The sequence below is a fragment of the Amphibalanus amphitrite genome, unplaced genomic scaffold (assembly GCF_019059575.1).
Source record: "Amphibalanus amphitrite isolate SeventyFive unplaced genomic scaffold, NRLGWU_Aamphi_draft 000823F_arrow, whole genome shotgun sequence".
In the NCBI taxonomy this organism is placed as follows: Eukaryota; Metazoa; Arthropoda; class Thecostraca; order Balanomorpha; family Balanidae; genus Amphibalanus; species Amphibalanus amphitrite.
This window is the reverse complement of record NW_024882317.1, coordinates 72066-89444: the sequence shown is the minus strand read 5'-3', so window position 1 is coordinate 89444 and position 17379 is coordinate 72066. Positions and strand designations below refer to the sequence as shown.

Genomic DNA, 17379 nt, shown 5'->3' with positions numbered 1-17379 from the left:
GCTTGAAATAGGTGTGACTTCTGAGATTCGGGGGAATGTCTGAGGCTCCCACTACGGGTTTATATGCGCAAAACTGTAAAGGTAGCATTGACTTGAGTGTGTTCCAGAGATGATCTTCCAATCTCACAATGTATGAAGGGTTCGCATTAGAGATTGCAATCCCGGGATCGGGATCCTGGGATCCCGGCGGGATCCTCATCGGTCCCGAATGTTCGCCAATCCCGGGACCCCGAAAAAAACAGTTTTTCACCAAAAGAGGAATGCAGCCTGCACCTTGGCTGCACCAGTCATGTTCAAACTGTTCAAATACTGCGTGACATAAAGCAGAGAAACTACTACAAGTGTATTTAGCTAGCACCCTGTCTCAGCCGTCCACAATCGACCGTGTTGGTAGCTCCCGGGGATCAGCCACAGCGGTTAAGCCGCTTAAACGCGTACGAAAAGGGTCCCCGAACGCCAAAAAATTGCAGCATCAGTGCTGCAGCATCTTCATCAGGATCGCGGACCGTTCAGCGATTTTGACTTGTCCGTCTGTGGCCGGAACAAAAGAGGTCATCAAGACAGTCGCTGTGCTCGTGGCGCAGGAAGATGTCACAGATGTCACGCAAGTGACGCCAAAGCTCGCTGATTCAAACGTACGTTGAAGACGACAGAGTGGAGCTCTCCCAGTCAGTGACTCTGCCTTCAAAGCAGCTTTGGAGCAGTCTGAGAGAAATCAGTGACCAAGCGACGTCTTGAAAACATTGTGAAATAGGGAGCTACCAAATTGGGCGTACACTGATCGCGAGTTACAATAAACAGACCTACCAGCAATGGCTTAAATCTGTGGTACCAACTAGCGTAGACGCAGAGTGAGTGAGACGTAGGGTGTCGGAACCCGCCTCAATAACGAGACAGTAAACGCACTGATCGACGCACAGTTTTAAAAACGCCAATAGGGAATCAATGCCAGTTAAATTGAGACGATTTCTTCACAAATTCAATCGTTTGTAATGCAAAGGACATGGTCTAAGGCTGACTTTTGATTGCCTCTTTGTTTGTGGTGAGCTAAAGGACGCAAAATATGTAAGTAGGAAATCATTCTTACGGCATTTTGTAACCAATCCGGGATCCCGGGAAATAAAAGCTTTCGGGATCCCGGGATTGGAAAAACGTGTCGGGATTACAGTCCCTAGTTTGCATATGTAGTTCGTTCATTATTTAGGCATTTTTATGCAACAATACGTTTACCTATTAAATCTTACTACCAATAAAAAGTGGTTGAAAATCAATTCGGTCAGCCGGTCAGATGAAATTCAACTCAATGTCAGTACGGGATAGTTCAGCGAGAGCGAAGAGTTGGCAGGGGGAGAAGAAGAGTCGGTATCCATAGATGATGCAGGAGTAGGGTCTAGAGTCGTATTAAACATCGGATGGTAGTCGGAGTCAGAGTAGGAGTCAGAGAGCGGGTGCTGACGGCGTCCCCATGGTGGGGCAGCCGGAGTGAAGGTGTGGGAAGTAAAGGGCCAAGGAATGGGACCGTTGAAAGGAGGAAAAAAGGAAGAGGTGGGTGGGTGTGCACGAAGGATATGTAAGCTCAACAAACCCGTGAAATGCCAGTTGCCAGAACGAGCTAATGAGCATCCTAGCATGTTAAATGAACCTTGTATGCACACAGTTTGAGCTGTTACCACTCAGATGCTTATCTTACAGAACTAGGGTTTGAATTGGCTTACAGGTACTTAATTAACCTACTTAATTAACACGAAAAAGCCTTACGTCATTGTCTCGCAGCTGCTAAATAATGGCATGCTTCGTAGTGCAGCCGTAACTAGGTGGTGGCCTGTGGCTGTTTTGGCACAATAAACAATTTGCCACAATGCAGTAGTTCCGTGTAGCCAGAGCGTGCGGGCCCTGCCTGCTGCAGTCCAGGTCGTTGGTGGCGGCCGGCAGGATGTCGTTCTGCGGCCGTCTGATGACTCCAAGCCGGTGGCTCGTACCGGCCCTGCTGCTGGTCGTGTCCGTAGTGGCGCAAAACTCTACCGTCTTCGTGACGCGTCACGTGCAGCACGCCAGCGTGCCGCTGCGGACCGAGCCGACAGCCAGCAACACCATCTGCGCCATGCTCTGCCTGGTCACGGCCGACTGTCTCAAGTGGCAGCGGGACGCTGTGAGCACCCAGTGCCGGCTGCTGCCGCTGCACTCGGCCGACAGCCCGCTAACGGAGGAGGCCGGAGCGGTCTGGCAGCGACCCCACCCTCCCGGCTACGTGGTGATGCCGGACGGCGGCGGCGTCACGTACCGGCCGCACACGCAGCGCACCCGTGGAGGCCAGGCGCTGATCGAGATGTGTCGCCAGGATGACCCGGAGGCCGTGCCCGCCTTCCCCACCAGCGACCAGCAGTTCGAGTTCCTCATGAACCTGCCGCTGCCCTATCCCTACCAGTGGCTGAGCATTAACGATATACAAGAGGAACGCGTCTACAAGGACATCTTCAACGAGACCGTCGTCAACATCAACACCTGGATTACTCGATATGGAAGGCAGTTTCACAGCCCCTCGCTTGATGGAGTCAGTATTGAATCTGGTACGATGTGGAACAGCGGAACATATGAAAGACTTTCGTATCTTTGCGAGTACTGGATGTAAGCAGGAGCCAAATTTAAGCTGGTCATTACAAAGCAGAACGGCTTGTCTCGTGAACCATCTACTTTACTATTTCATGCAATTACTATGCCCACTTCTGTTTTTCCAAGTGGCAATATAGCACATAGCTTCTAATTATAATCGGAATGTTCATATCTCCATCAAAGGTGAAGCTCGAGTCGAACCCAAAGTGTGCTTTTTGCTAATTAAAAAGTATTTGCACCAATACTCATCGCTTTGTGTCAGTTCTTAGTGAAATGACAGGTGATGGATCGAGTTGCATGCTGCGATGAGCGCTGAACTATTCATTATTCTTGGTTGAGAAACTGCTTTGTTGCGCGGTCCATGAAGCATGTTATTTGAAAAAAGCCCTGGAGAGATCGTTGGCAATGTACACAATCTAACATGAGTCTCAAATATTTTGTGTGCTTTAGGTTAATGACCTGAATCCGGAAGCCACTTGACAGAAGGCTATGTGATTGAATAACACGGGAAATGTGGGGTCAATACTTGTTTCTTTACGTTTTTGCTGAATGCTTGTGTTTCTGGTAATAGTTAGATAAAAATGATGGTTAGTCTACAGAGGGTCTACTCTAAATGAATGCTCAGGCATCTGGTGAATACCTATTAGAATAAGACACCCCATACATAGAGGTGCTGCAAAGTGAATTGATATCTTGGTTGCTGTTCACCAATAAATTATGCTTCTGATTCACTCCGATTCCGACTCCGTGCCTACAATTAACACGCACAGTGGAAGGAGAGGCGAATTCGCCCATCCCTCTTGTTTTCGCCAATAGCTCGCGCAGAAAACTAATATTAATGTAAAATTTTGGCACCTGTCAAGAATGGCATTGCGGATCTTCTCGTGCAGGAAATAAGAAAATCGGTTCACAGCTTTTCTAGTAATAGCGGTGTAAAGTCAAACATCCTGCCACCGCCGCGGCGACGCGGCGGCGCCTGAATTGTAGACTGTGCGGGGGCGGGACGGTTCCGTCTTTACATCGCGCTCCTTACCGCTGATTACATTCGATTCACGTCAAAATTTGTGAAAAGACTAAGAAATATACAGGCCATCTTATGGTCAAAGAAATTTTAAAATCTGCCGGTAAAAACTTGGGTTATAGCGTGTAAACATAAAGTTGTGATTGCCGTGTTTCCCGCGTCGGCCGATCCCGCTTCAGCCGGCGACATCCTACTCTTAGAAGGCTTCTAACTGCCATATTTATTGTTGGCTTAACTAGAAATCTACCATAGATACTCACAAATGAATGCTCTTTCGTATAGTGAAAAAAAGAAAATCGGCTGGTAACTTTTTGAGTTATCTTATCGGCGTGTAAACGCAAAAAAGTCGCTCATATGGCAGATTTGACCATATTTGACCTCATTTGACCTTAAAGATATTGACCTAGGGTCATGAAATTCACACACAACAGAGTTTCCTAACGCCCCCACCTACCCTCCAAATTTCGTTTTTTTTTCTAGCTCCAGTGGAATATATCTTAGGGGGGACGACATCCGCCCCCCCCCCTTCCACTGGGCGTAGTAGGTACTCGAAACCCTTCCACTGCGCGTGTTAAAGCTCATGTTGGGTTTCCTAAAAGTTATATGCCAAAAAAAAAATAAAGAAATCGTCTCAAGTATTGGACTTGATAGTGGGCTAGACATTACACAAGCTAATGATGCCCCAGATCAAGCAAATTGATCTTCAGTGTGGACAAGGTCACAGAGGTCCGTTGATAGTGACCTGAAAAATATGGGATGGTTGTTCCATGGCACACTCCTCTCGACTTCTAGCTTTACTTATTACTAGGGCTTTCTGTTTCCATGGAAACGTCAGAAAACGGCATTGTGAGCGTCCCAAATCGGTAACATAAAATGAAGAGCGCTAGTAGCGTTTGTGAATAAATACGATGCCGTTAAAAAAAATCTAGGTGTCAGAGGGCGTTAGCCGTTAAGCAATCACGTGCTCGCTCAGAGGCCTGAGCTGCATGCCTGCCCGGTAACGTATCACGTGATCGTTCAGGGGCTGAACCAGCCTGCCTGATAAAGCATCACGTGATCGCTCAGGAGGCAGACTGGCACCCGATGATGCATGGTCAGTGGGGAAGGGGTTGGGTAGGGGCGGGGAGGGGGTCGCTGGCAGTCCGCCGTTGCCTATCTTCCACAGAAAGGGAAGCCATATGACCCGGACCATAAGTCAGAGAACTGGACAGCTTCGGTAGCTGCGTAGTGCATAGGACATTATTCGGTAATGATGGCCATTGGCCAGTGGACGCTAGGGCACAGAATATCGATGGTTATCTGCTAATGGTTGGAGAGCTCTCTGAAAATCAATGGATTGCTGTTTTTAGCTAGAAGCATCGATGAGAGCATGTCTATTCTTGGCTTGTCTTGTCACATCACAGACGGCCTGGCTACAATACGTTTTCTGCGTGCGTTTTTTGCGGGTTTGCGTTTTTGCGTAATATCGTTCTATGAAAAAAGTTTGAAATAAAATAAATATAACGTTAGTTATTAACAAAAGTTAATATATCTATTATATCAACTTAAATGTAAGGTATAAAACATCACAAAAACGTAATGTCGTTTTTTTAGAACGATATTAAGCAAAGCGCGCAAACCCGCAAAAAAAAAAACGCACGCAGAAAACGCATTGTGTAGCCAGGGCTTAAGACCTTTTTTAAGAGAGGCCCTTTTCTCTATGTCCTTATATAGAAAAAAAAAAACTCTTTGTAGTTTGAGATTCATTGTCGTATGTACCTAACGTTAACGTGAATGAAAGGCGGACTAGCCGATCCTCTGGGTGAGAGAGGACGCCTGTGAGCGCCCGCCGATGTGAGAATGTGTCCCGTGAGAAAGGGCGCTTCCACTTTCAGAAGTTGCATAGCTGCCGCTGCGCCTGAGCTATGCTGTACCGCACAACTCCAAACCTGCGCTGGGCCATTGCCGCTAGATGTCACTAGCGTGTGTGCCTGAAGTTATGCTGTGCCGCAAAACTCCAAACCTGTGTTGTACCGCTGCCGCTAGATGTCACTAGCGTTTGCGCCTGAAGATATGCTGTGCCGCAGTTCTCCAGATATATGTCGTGCCGCTGCCGCTAGATGTCACTAGCTTGTGCACCTGAAGTTATGCTGTACCGCTATTCTCCAGACCTATGTTGTATGTACATACCGCTGCCGCTAGATGTCACTAGCTTGTGCGCCTGAAGGTATGCTGTGCCGCATATCTCCAGAGATATGTTGTACCGCTGCCGTTAGATGTCACTAGCGTTTGCGCCTGAAGTCGTACCGCTGCCGCTAGATGTCACTGCAGTTTTCGCCTGAAGGTATACTGTACCGCATGCCATGGCCCATGGGAACTTTGAAAGTAAAGCTGTCTTACGGCTGTATGTAGAACTATGTTAACTGAATCTAAGGCACTCAGTACTGAATGGCAGACTTGTCAGTTCTTGATATACATCATAATCTGATCAGTAAATCAGATTTTATCCCGAAATAGACTGATAACGAAGCTCAGTGGTGGAAACATTTCTCCACTCGTTAGCAATCAGCTGTATTGACGCGGCCCAAACGTCTTCCTCCAACAGGGTTTGTGGTCAGTTTGCGACTTTCTACATATTTGTTCTCATCAACATTGCACAATTGCACAGCAGTCAGCACCAACACGCCAAACATGAAGCGAAGATCTGTTCTTTCTCTACGCTCACTTGAGTCACTTTACACCTTACATTACATTTCGGACTTTACTCTTACCCGAAACCCTCTTTTCCCTGATCCTCTATGCCGGCTGCTGTTTGTTTACGGCTCTGCGTTGATCTGATTTTGGCCATCAGCTGCTGACACCTACCGGGGACGGCTATTTGGCTGTGTGGACGACAGTGGTTGATGCTACCCACCAACACGGGAATGGTTTCAGTATTAGAGGTCGGTGGGACTGGATGCACTGGATGGATGGGCAATGGTATAGCTTTGGGGGCAGGGTGAGTGGGACATTTTGAGCTGGGGTGAGTCTGGTCTGTGTCTTCATTCGACAATATTCGTGTAGATTGGGTATACATATTACATAATACATACTCACTCTGCAACATAACAATTAGATGACAGGAGACCTAAATAACGATTTGAACTACTTATTTGCAAGCATTTTTACGCGTAATGTGACTTGCCAGCTTAAATTGACAGCTAAAGGAAACTACACATTTACTAAAAGGTAATGTATGATTAAAAGCTTTTACGACTAGACATTGTAATTCGATGTACGTTTTTTTTCGGCTACTAATCGTTTATTGTTTTCGTTTTTCGGAAACGAAAACAATAAACGACTAGTAGCCGAAAAAAACGTACATCGAATACCAAAAGGTAGCCGAGCATTCATTTTCATTTTCTTTTTTATATGTATAGTGTATACGGCATTGACTGTTGAGAGATCATGACTTTTCTTATGTTTATATTTTCAACGGAGTTGTCTAGTAATGGAAACGCTGTCCTGTTGTTACTGTCGTTACGTGAGTCGTAATCAAGCCAATTATTTGTTTACAACGCTCATCGAAAATTGATCTATCCGATGCAAATGCGTTTGTTCTTTAATTAAGTGTGCTCGACTCCTTGCCAGAATATACCTCCAGATCATTACTTTGGTCGACCTTTATTGCTATGTATGTAGATTGTAGATTATGATGCTGCCCCAAAATGGTGCTTGCCTTGAGTAGGTGATACAGGGTGCACAAAAACATGAAATGTATAGTAGCAGCTTTCACTTGCAACGAGCACTAATAACCGCCTTCAGCACAACCTTACCACTGGTTACTTACGTTCTAGCGAAGCTGCAGTGTCGAATCCAAGTAAGATGGGACGCTTACTCCTGGACACTCTTGCTGTGAGCCCCACTAATGTGAAAGTTTATTCCTGGTGCGTGTGTAAGAATTTGAGTAATAGCTTATACGCATGTAGTGATTAGCTCTCCGCCAGCAATCATGCTGATTTGGATCGCATTGCGTGCCACACGCATACAAGGAGATTACCACGTTTTAGCCGCATTGATCGGTTTATTACATGCGTGATATTTTGTTTGTTGTCGCACAGGCGTTGCTAAAAAGTAAATGAATGGATTGCTGTTACGAACAATTCAACACTTATGTTCTAAACACGAGGTACGAGGTACGTGCTTACACTAATTGTTCTTAGGATGACCTTACTGAGTCATTTTGAATTGCGTTCTGTTTGTCAGCATTAACGAAGTTTGAAGTTCAGGCATGTCGAGTCGTCAACTGTCTGCATTTGAAATGCTTTACCATCAATCTCAGTTCAATGACGATTGTTGATCTAATAAACACGTCATCGGGCATCCTACAGCGTTTGAAGTTAGCGTTTGAAAACGTGTGAACCAAAACTGTTTAGTGTTCTGTTTGACAATTTTTGAAAGAAGTGTCGTCAATCATTCTAGTTAATGTAACTATAAATGCGATACCCTTTTCTGCAGAGAAAGGGTGGAAGGGCCGAGCACTGGTGATGTGCATTTGGTATCTCGTGCCAGGATAGTTTTACTTTTTGCCAGCACTGCCTAATGCCTATTTCAAATGTTGATCATATGTATGCTGAATGATTGACGAACAGCTCGACGAGCTGTAATCATGCGTTGACCTTTCTCGTCCTCCATATTTACGCGAAGGACTTTTCTATATATTTCAATAGCTCTAGCTGGTCATGCAAGTAAGAAAATGCCTTTCAGTACTTTCAATGCCGCCAACCTTAGCACAGTAAGCACGTCAAATAGCGTGGTTCGTGCGACTTACCTAAAGCCTTAACGTGTGCGAGGGTCGTTTCTGTTCCGTGCTAGATGCGATTTATTTGCTAATAACCACCGGAAAATGTGGCCAGGCATTAATCAGCACTGTAAGAAAGTACAGAAACTACCGTCCTGATCAAAATAAAAGGAACTTAAATAATAAAAATCAATTTAAGTCCTAACACCACAGTGTAAACACAGTGTCCGGTCGGTGACCTTTCGGGTACACAACTAAGCTGTATCAGAGGTCACCTTAGTCTTAGGGAATGTCCCTCACGGGCATGTGTCGTCATTATTACCACTACTGCATTGCCTTTGAAGACATCACCTATTTTGCAAACTTGCACTAGTGGCTTGCAAATTAGGCTACCATCTTGGATGAATGTTTGTTGTGTGTAATTAGGAGGGTCACTATGTCACTCTCTAGTATATGTGCATGTGTAACTGATTTTGTAGTAGCTGCCTTCAGAAACAGGACAAGTAATTGTCCATGCGTAACTGCCATAAGGTCGAATAAAGCTCGGCTTTCAGGGCGAGCAGACAGTAGTTTCTACGCTTCCCCCAGGCCGCGTGGGATGGTACTGTGTCCATTTTTCTGCTTCCAGTGCAAGTACACGGTAATGTCCGTCTAGTGGATACAGTAGTATCTGTCCAAGGTAGTGTGCACTTGCTTCCTTCAGGGCGAGTAGGCAACAGTGTCTTTTTTGCTTTTAGAGCAAGGATAGGCAGTAGTGTCCGTCTAGAAGATACAGTAGTATCCATTGAAGATAGTGACCACTTGCTTCCTTCAGAGTACGCAGATCGTAGTGTCCGCTGGCCTCCCTCAAGGCCAGTAGATGGTGATGTCTACTTGCCTCCCTCAGGGCGAATAGATCGTAGTATCCATATTGCTAAATCCGATGCCGTCAGTGATCCACGAATCTGTGGCCCAGGCGCGGTCATGTCGCGCAACTCTCACAGACTTCCATGAGCCCCAGTGCATGCTTCCGATACCTACACTGGTGATGGGCGGCATCACCTCCGATGTGACGTTGAAGATGGGCTCCGACTCATCGTTCCTGAAGATGGTGACAGAGCTGTTGCGGTAGCTGACGGTAAACGTGTTGAACTCGGTCAGACTCAGCACCGGACCGGTGTTGGTCTGGTTGAAATACACGCTGGAGCCTTTGTCGTAGGCCAACCCGGAAGCAGAATTGGACCAGGCTCCGATGAAAATGGTCAGCAAACGCGGGTATTCGGAGCGGAGATAGACACTGCAGTATGACTTAGACATACAATCGTACTTGACGGTGACATCCACAGTGGGTTCAATCTGCCGGGAGATCATGGTTTGACCAAAACTGAAGATCGGATCAGCGCTGGTGCCTTGCTCGTCAAACAACCACTCGTCGGCAGCGAACTTCTCCACTTGGAGCAAGGACTCTGGCCCGCTACTGGTGGCTGAGAGATAACCGATGTCGCTCACCCCCGCGGCAGGCACCGACACCAGGCTCGGATTCTCTACAGGCCCGAAAGTCGTGACATCGCCACACCAGGAGACCTGCAGCTGGGAGAGACTGCCAGAGTTGACGAGAGACGTGGCACTGCTCGTCTGCTGACCTGCAGTGGCGTCGCTGTATGTGATGGTCGTAGCTCCAACAGACAGAGCTATCGTGAGGATGTTTGATTCCCCAGTGATACCGACCAGATTCAAAGTCACGTTGGCGTCGACTCCCAGTTGCAGACGCATGTTCAGAGAGCAGGTACCACTCTTGAGCTTCTTGTTGGTGTCGATCCAGGGGTAAACGGTGATGTTCATCATGGTTGGGAGAAAGAGTCCTTCCCGAACTCGCCACACGCAACCAGTGTTGTCTGGAGACGGGCCCTCGTAGGCGTCAAAGTAGTCGGTCGTTGTGTCAACGACTGCGTTTGGGTGAGGGTAAGCCCTCTCGGCATACAGCAGACATTGTCCCGAGCTGCTGTAACTGATGGCGGTACAGCTGGAATCAAATTTGCAAAGCTGGAGACAGCGGAGATGACTGCTTGTTTGGTATTCAGCTGTTGGTGATGGAAATATCAGACCTCTTCCGCGGCATCGAATGCCATACTTGTTGGCCTGAGAATGTTCGGCATGGAAATGCAAGAGGATGAATAGTATAGTAATTCGATAACAGGAGCTACGTTTGAATGATGCTTGCATTATTTGTTTTCGCTTATCTTGAGCCATATCACTTGTTGAATGCTAGCGTGCAGCATGGAAGTAAAACACCGTGGGTAGTTCTGCAAAAGACATGGTAAGGTACGTTTATTACTTTAAGCGCACTTAACATCTGATTTCGTAGATAATTAATTATTCAGGCTGAAATATAGAAAATTTATGAAGATAATCGGAGGTATTTTACAGAGGGGCGAAACATTGCCTCCCCCCCCACATCAAGGTTGACGGTTCACTTGAGACCCACTGCGGCCGGCGAAGGTCCATAATTTCCTAGCCCACTTTGCAAGGCATTGGTACATTCCCAGTTTCACCACACAATACTGCGGCCAATCGGCCATCCCTATCCTCCAACCTGCAGGATAATGACCTCCCCTACGGAAACTACACACATTCCATCCCTCTCAGTTACCTGATCTACCTATGCAGAAGCCATTCGGTGGTGTAGTGTAACTGTCGTCTTGGAGCGGGTCTTGAGTCACCCTCCCGGTAACAGGGGTGTAGTCACAGTGACTCGATGGCGTGGTCCGACCGGCCGGACCTCCGTATTGGCATCGATTGCGCTATTGCTATGGAACTCAGATAAACATAATAATGATGTCAACAGGCAACAGAGGCTTAGAGGCTAGTGCTGGTCTTAGTTGGTAGGTACCTACCTACCCATGTCGTACTAAGTGCTTCTGTATTATTTAATGTAATTATATTATTTTTCATTTTGTTATACACTATTCAATATTATATTCTTATGATAATATCACTAATCCATCATCACTTTACCTAGGAATTCATCTTTGAATCTACCCATAAAGTCCTTAAAGAGGCGACTCATTTTCTAGAGAGGTGAATCAGTCTTTGGAGGTCCACAGCAATTTCAGAAACGGTTATCCCATTCCTATGAGGACTCATTTGACCTGAGGGAGCTCGTTTCATTTCCTGAGCGTTGCTAATGTCATGAGGATCCATGCTATTTCTGCGGTGATTTTTCTGTAATTCAAGGAAAAAGCAGTATCGTTGAAGAGATCACATACCTACACAGCTGAAAACCTCCTCAGCTGCAAAACGGCAATGCCTGTATCAGGATTGCAGAAACTTCCTGAGAGCCCGGTGCAGCCAAGTTGCAGAGCTGCAAATTGCAATGTTCAGCGTCACGTTGTTTACGGTCAGTGCAGTGTTGAGGCATTATTCATGTTGAAGTTCACATTATTACCATGATAAGGTTATCGAGAAATAATGTTTAAATTAACACATCATTTAATTAATTATTCACGTGTACCTATCTATCACGTATTTGAATAATCATCTATGTATATAGAATGATGAAATAAGGGCATAATAGGGCAATGAATGCATTATGTTTGTATGTAAGTTATTATAGTGATCAGTTTTGAACATATATTAAACATTGTATTAAAACACCATAAAAATCACCCTTTTCTTCTATATGCGTTACGTTTCTTGTTATTGGTCTGTAGAAGGGAGTAAAATAACGAACATATGCATGTCGTGTCTCAAAGGGTGCTTTGCAAATTGAAGGTATAGCGTAGTGCGCCAAATTTACGTAGGGCTTGGGCTAAAACAGGGTAGCCGTCCTGTCATAATAATAACGCCATCCTATCTATTAGACCTGGAATGGGATGAACGCTATGGTCAAAACAAAACACAGGCTAGCTCTAAATCGATGTCATTTATTGACAACCCTCAAATCAACACAATAATCATTCTAGTATGTACGCACAGACGATACTGACAATTTATTTTTAACAACATGATAATGCCTGCTTTTCCAAACGTATTTATTTTGAGTTAAACAATCAATACAAATCAGTACGTAATGAAACGACGTCACGAAGCCCTTCCGAGACTAACAGATATAGGACTCATCTGTAACGATAAATAGAAAATATGTCAATGACAACAAACAACAGTAAATCGTAATGCATAATACCCGAAATGTTGCGAGGAAAAAATGCTTAAATAATTCGGTCGTAAATAAATAAAAAACACAGTTCCCGTCCCTTTATGTGGCACTGTACGTGAAGGCTAAAGTGAGCTATTTACCTGAGATAGAGTATCCAGCCAACTCCTGGAAACATATCCTACGAATTGCCAGCACATACACATTCTCACATTCTTGCTGCATGAGGTAAGCTGTATGGCTATGGGTGTTCAACGCTCATTAGCATGTCTGTTGGTAAGAAGATATTTGGCGCTTGTATCGGTCTCAACAAGTGGAGTTTCATCTTCTTTGTAGGGACGCTCCGGTATTAATTATTCAGTTTGGCCCCTTCGTGTGAGAAACCCGAGCTACCTAGGCGTCAATACAGACGAGTTAATAAATAATTATCAATGGTATTTACCGACTAGATTGTGACCTTAATCGAGACGATGACTATTAAAACCGTTACATTTTCACAAACTCATATGTACCCAATTATGACCACAATCTACATGAACTCTCATTTAGTTATCCTGAACACAGCACCATGTACTCTGTGACTTACATGTCAGACTAGAAATTAAACGGTGACTATCATAATCCCATGAAAGGGTAGAGAGGCGGACCCTGGGATCTCAACAAATGACTACAACGCAAGACATATTGCGGGATAAACTGGAAGCGCCTTATACGTCACGAAGGACGTGATCTAGGCGCATTAACACGATACTAACAAACTGACAATACATCATACCCTTAAAACCCATCTTGAACAGAACTCTGAACACCTACTTGTCGCGAACCAATGTCCAACTATTCCCTCACCATTACTGGAGGGGAGTGGCTGCACCGCTCTCCATCCATCCTGTTCTATTACAGTGTGCACCGCTAGCCGAGAGTGGCGACACGTCATCATTCTTCGAGCATTTCCGGGAGAGGGCGTTTCTTCGGGAAATGTCATTTTTCGTTAGCAATGGTCGCTGAGGGAGACGCTCATCTGGGCACGTTTTGTTCGCTGTTCCGTTGTGTTGCTTGTCAGTTTTACATTAGCATGCACTTTCCTTTTTCTGCCCACGGATTGTTTTTCTTGTCGACCGCGTAGATGAGAGGATCTGTTTTCTCATTCTCTTCGATAAACTCCCGTAATCTGAAATGATATAGGAGCTTTGTAAAAACCAACTAACAAGGAAACACCCGGTAGCTGAGTATTGGCAGTGTTAACAATTCTAGCTATGATTATTAACATTGTGAGGCCATTTGTCATTATCCTTATTTTCGTAAGTATTTTCTTCAACATTCATGGACATGTTTTCATTTCTAGTTCGGTATCACACCATACCATTCATGTAAAAATCGACCTCCTACGTTAGAATTTCAGTGCTCACAGTTCCTGTTTTACAATCGGCAACTCTGTTTACTGCAGTCAGTTTACAATCCGATTACGGTTGTCTCTATAGTCTATTGGTCGCCGAGGTCCTGAAGTGCGTTAGCCACCGTCTTTGTTATCTCTCCTTATCTCGATCTTCGTTGTATGTGTGTGCTTCTGAATACGGTGCGTTTTGGTGCTCGCTGTGCCTATTTTTATTACATCGCATGATCTCGTGTCCTATCCACCTTTACGCTACATATGAAGAAGCGCTAGATGATAAAAGTTCAACGCGATAGCAAATCTTCCCTGTTAACCTGTCTAGCCCAGCGTGATTTCGTCGATTGCTGTAGCCACTCGATAACGATAACACTAGCGTGATTTTCCTCCCGGCGAAGGTTATAACTGCACTTGAAGTACCCTGTTAGGGCTGCGGAGTTTTAAATGTACCATAATTGTATAAGCCTGATACAATATAATGAAATTAAAAAAGTGCATGTTTTGCTAAAAGAAAAGATAAAAAAAAACATCAACGACACTAATCATAGTGTTGATCTGCCATTGCATCATCAAGAATGTTTATTTCCTGCCGCTTTTGGATACATAAAAGCGAATCTAAATAAGCAAAAGAGTTCAGCGTTTTCGCGTCCGTGTTGAATTTATGCACGTAAGACGTATAATATTTGGCCAGTTTTGGGGACTATTAATTCAGCCCCCGCCCTTGCCCCCCCCATGTCTCCCTTCAGGGCCAAAAGACGGATTACTACGCCTGCTGCATAATCCTGTCTACAAAATATTTGTTCAGCCACCGTGAAGGAAATATGAATCATTCATGCGGCCTCAGATCGAAGCCAGTTAGAGGAAGAGAGCGTTCTGCGTCCAACGACCTCCATCTCTGATAATGACGATAAACACCGACTTACTCGCCATGCACAAACTACGTGCAATTATACACGATCAGCGATTCCCGACTCGCTTGTTTGGGAAATGGAAGCGCATTTTGTTGTCCTAAAAATAATAAATGAGCCTTTATCATTTGCTCATTTTATTGGCTTCATGTTTGGACGGCACGTAGGTGTGAGATGCATATTGGCGATACACTAATTGATTAGTGCCGTGTCGAATAACAGTGCCTGACAATGCGAATTTTACCCTGTTCTTATAATTAAACTCAAAGTTCAACCTCATCGTTGCAGAATCCTTGACAGAACAGCTCATGCTTGTCAGGTGATAAATTCTGTTTTGACAATGGTTCCGGCATCGTTAACGAAAAACCAATTAATTTTGGAATGCTGTAATAAAGAGATTAATACCTAAATGTGTCATTGTCATACACAACGAAGCCCTATTTACCGAGCAAATGGATGGGAATGCGGTTAGCATCAACTTTCTAATTGCTATGCTAGCAAGGCGTGTGCACGGTCCAAAGTGCAAACGTATCTTTGCACTTGTGTTGACCAATGTAATACACCATTGATATTGCAATTACATGTAAAAGTTTCGGCAATAAATGCCTTATTGCCTTCACATCAAAACTTAGGCTACCACAGTAAGCACCACTGGCATTGACGGAACAATCGTTGGCTGAGCGGCACGTGCCAGCCCCGCCCCTCCCCTCCCCCCAGCGCCATACTCACGAGGCTATGCTCTTGCTCAGTGGCCACCTCTCCATCGCTGCCTGATACTTCATGTTCTCAATCTGCTTTGTCAGTGTCTCCTTATCCATTCTTCGTCCACGCTTGAACCCAGCTCAGTAGCGCTGACACGCTGATCTCACGCCGACCGCCGGATTCACACTGACGCGCTCTCTCGTCGCCCGCCAGACGAATCCCCCTCTCTCGGTCGCCGCTGCCGCCAGAGTCGCACGCTAGCATCCGATCGATCGGAACCAGTGACGTCAGAGGTCCGTCCGAGCTGACTGATCAGCTGATACGATAGATAGGTATCGGGAAGAGGCTTCCACTCGGGGTGCACTGATGAGAACAGCTTTGCGTGGAGGTGGGCTGATAAGGGATACAGATGGACAGACTATGACTATGGTTTTGGTTTTGTAGATCTAAGATTCCAGCGATGCTGAGGTCGTCGGATCAGGACGGGTGGACTGGGGTAGAGGGTCATAATGCGATTACGGGGCTGCTGAGTTCAGGGAAGATCAGATCGGACAGATATAGGAGCGTGGAGGCTGATGGTCTGATGGATAATGGTGGATAGCGGAGAGTGGGTCCTGAATACTGTTGGATAGTGGTGGATAACGCTGATAGTCTGATGATGTATGCGAGCCCACCGTTGCTCGGCTCAGAATTAAATTAGGACGGAAGGGCTACCGCGGGCCGCAGTCGATGCATGGGTTATAGTATAGATGAGGATCTCATCATCCTGATCAATGATCATCTCAGAACCATGGAGTGTGACTGCCGATGCATTTTAGCGCAGCTTGTGTAGAAACCTACGATCCTGCAACTGCGAGCTCACTTAGGTACATTACCATAGACGGACGAACCCACGAATAAGAAAATACAATAGCCGTTCTCTAAAGGCTCGGACTGCAGGGACGTTACAATGGAGGAGAAACGATTCGATTTAACGGTTAAAATCGTTCTGCGATGTATCAAAAACAAAATTCTGAAATGAAACAAAATATAAAATATGAAACACAATTATCCACGTTGAAAGCTGTAGGTGACGATGCAAAATGTTGTCATTAAAGGTCATCGAATGTCAATAATCCATTCTGACTGCAAAACTGCTGGTGCTAAGCTTAAAAATGCTACCCGAGAAGGAAGGGCATTCGGTACACTTTCCCTCGCAGGTCCGAGACATTTAACAATTTAAAGAAATTTTGTCGTTTCCCCGCAAAGAAACAACACTTGACGCTGTCACCTCGGACGTATCTGAACATTAGGACAATTGATCCGACTGCTCCAATGTTCAATATCTATTGGGGTGCATAACTGCATATCCTCATGGCCCATGGCCTATGGCACCCGTTGATCCAAGCGACCATGCAACATATTTACACTTTGTAATTGCTCAATTCAGCACAATACCTGCTCGTTCAGTTTCGCTGCGCATTTTATGCGGCGTAGCCTTTTCATTGAATTTCACTCTGTCAGGCACTAGAAGTGACACTATGTAAATGTCACCGAGTGGCACAACTCGTCGACTTATTGACGCCGAATCGGTCCATTATCGTTGACCGCGCTAACGGACTGGAAGGCGACAAGACAGTTCCGCCGGGTCGCCCATCACACAAAACGCCATGCAGGCATTAGCGACCTTCACTGGGCGGAATAGTTTGCGAATACTTTCATTGAATGGTTAAGATCGGAAGTTTGCCGCTCAACACCGCTCAAACAAAGTGGTCGCAGAGCTAGTGTACAGTGAATGTCAACTTCGCCGGTTAAAGGCAAACAGACTTTCATGCGCTGTGTTGCCGACATACGAATGGTGGTCATGCGCGGCAATACAAA

The 17379-nt window shown here is 45.5% G+C and overlaps 1 long non-coding RNA gene across 1 annotated transcript; it reads right to left on the bottom strand.

Moving 5' to 3' along the window:
• Nucleotides 1-12276: 12276 nt before the first annotated feature.
• LOC122366684 lies at nucleotides 12277-15856 on the bottom strand. Its single transcript, XR_006253929.1, has 2 exons — nucleotides 15547-15856; nucleotides 12277-13690 (listed from the first exon to the last, which is right to left on the bottom strand). It is a non-coding gene; the product is annotated as an uncharacterized LOC122366684 (long non-coding RNA).
• Nucleotides 15857-17379: the final 1523 nt, after the last annotated feature.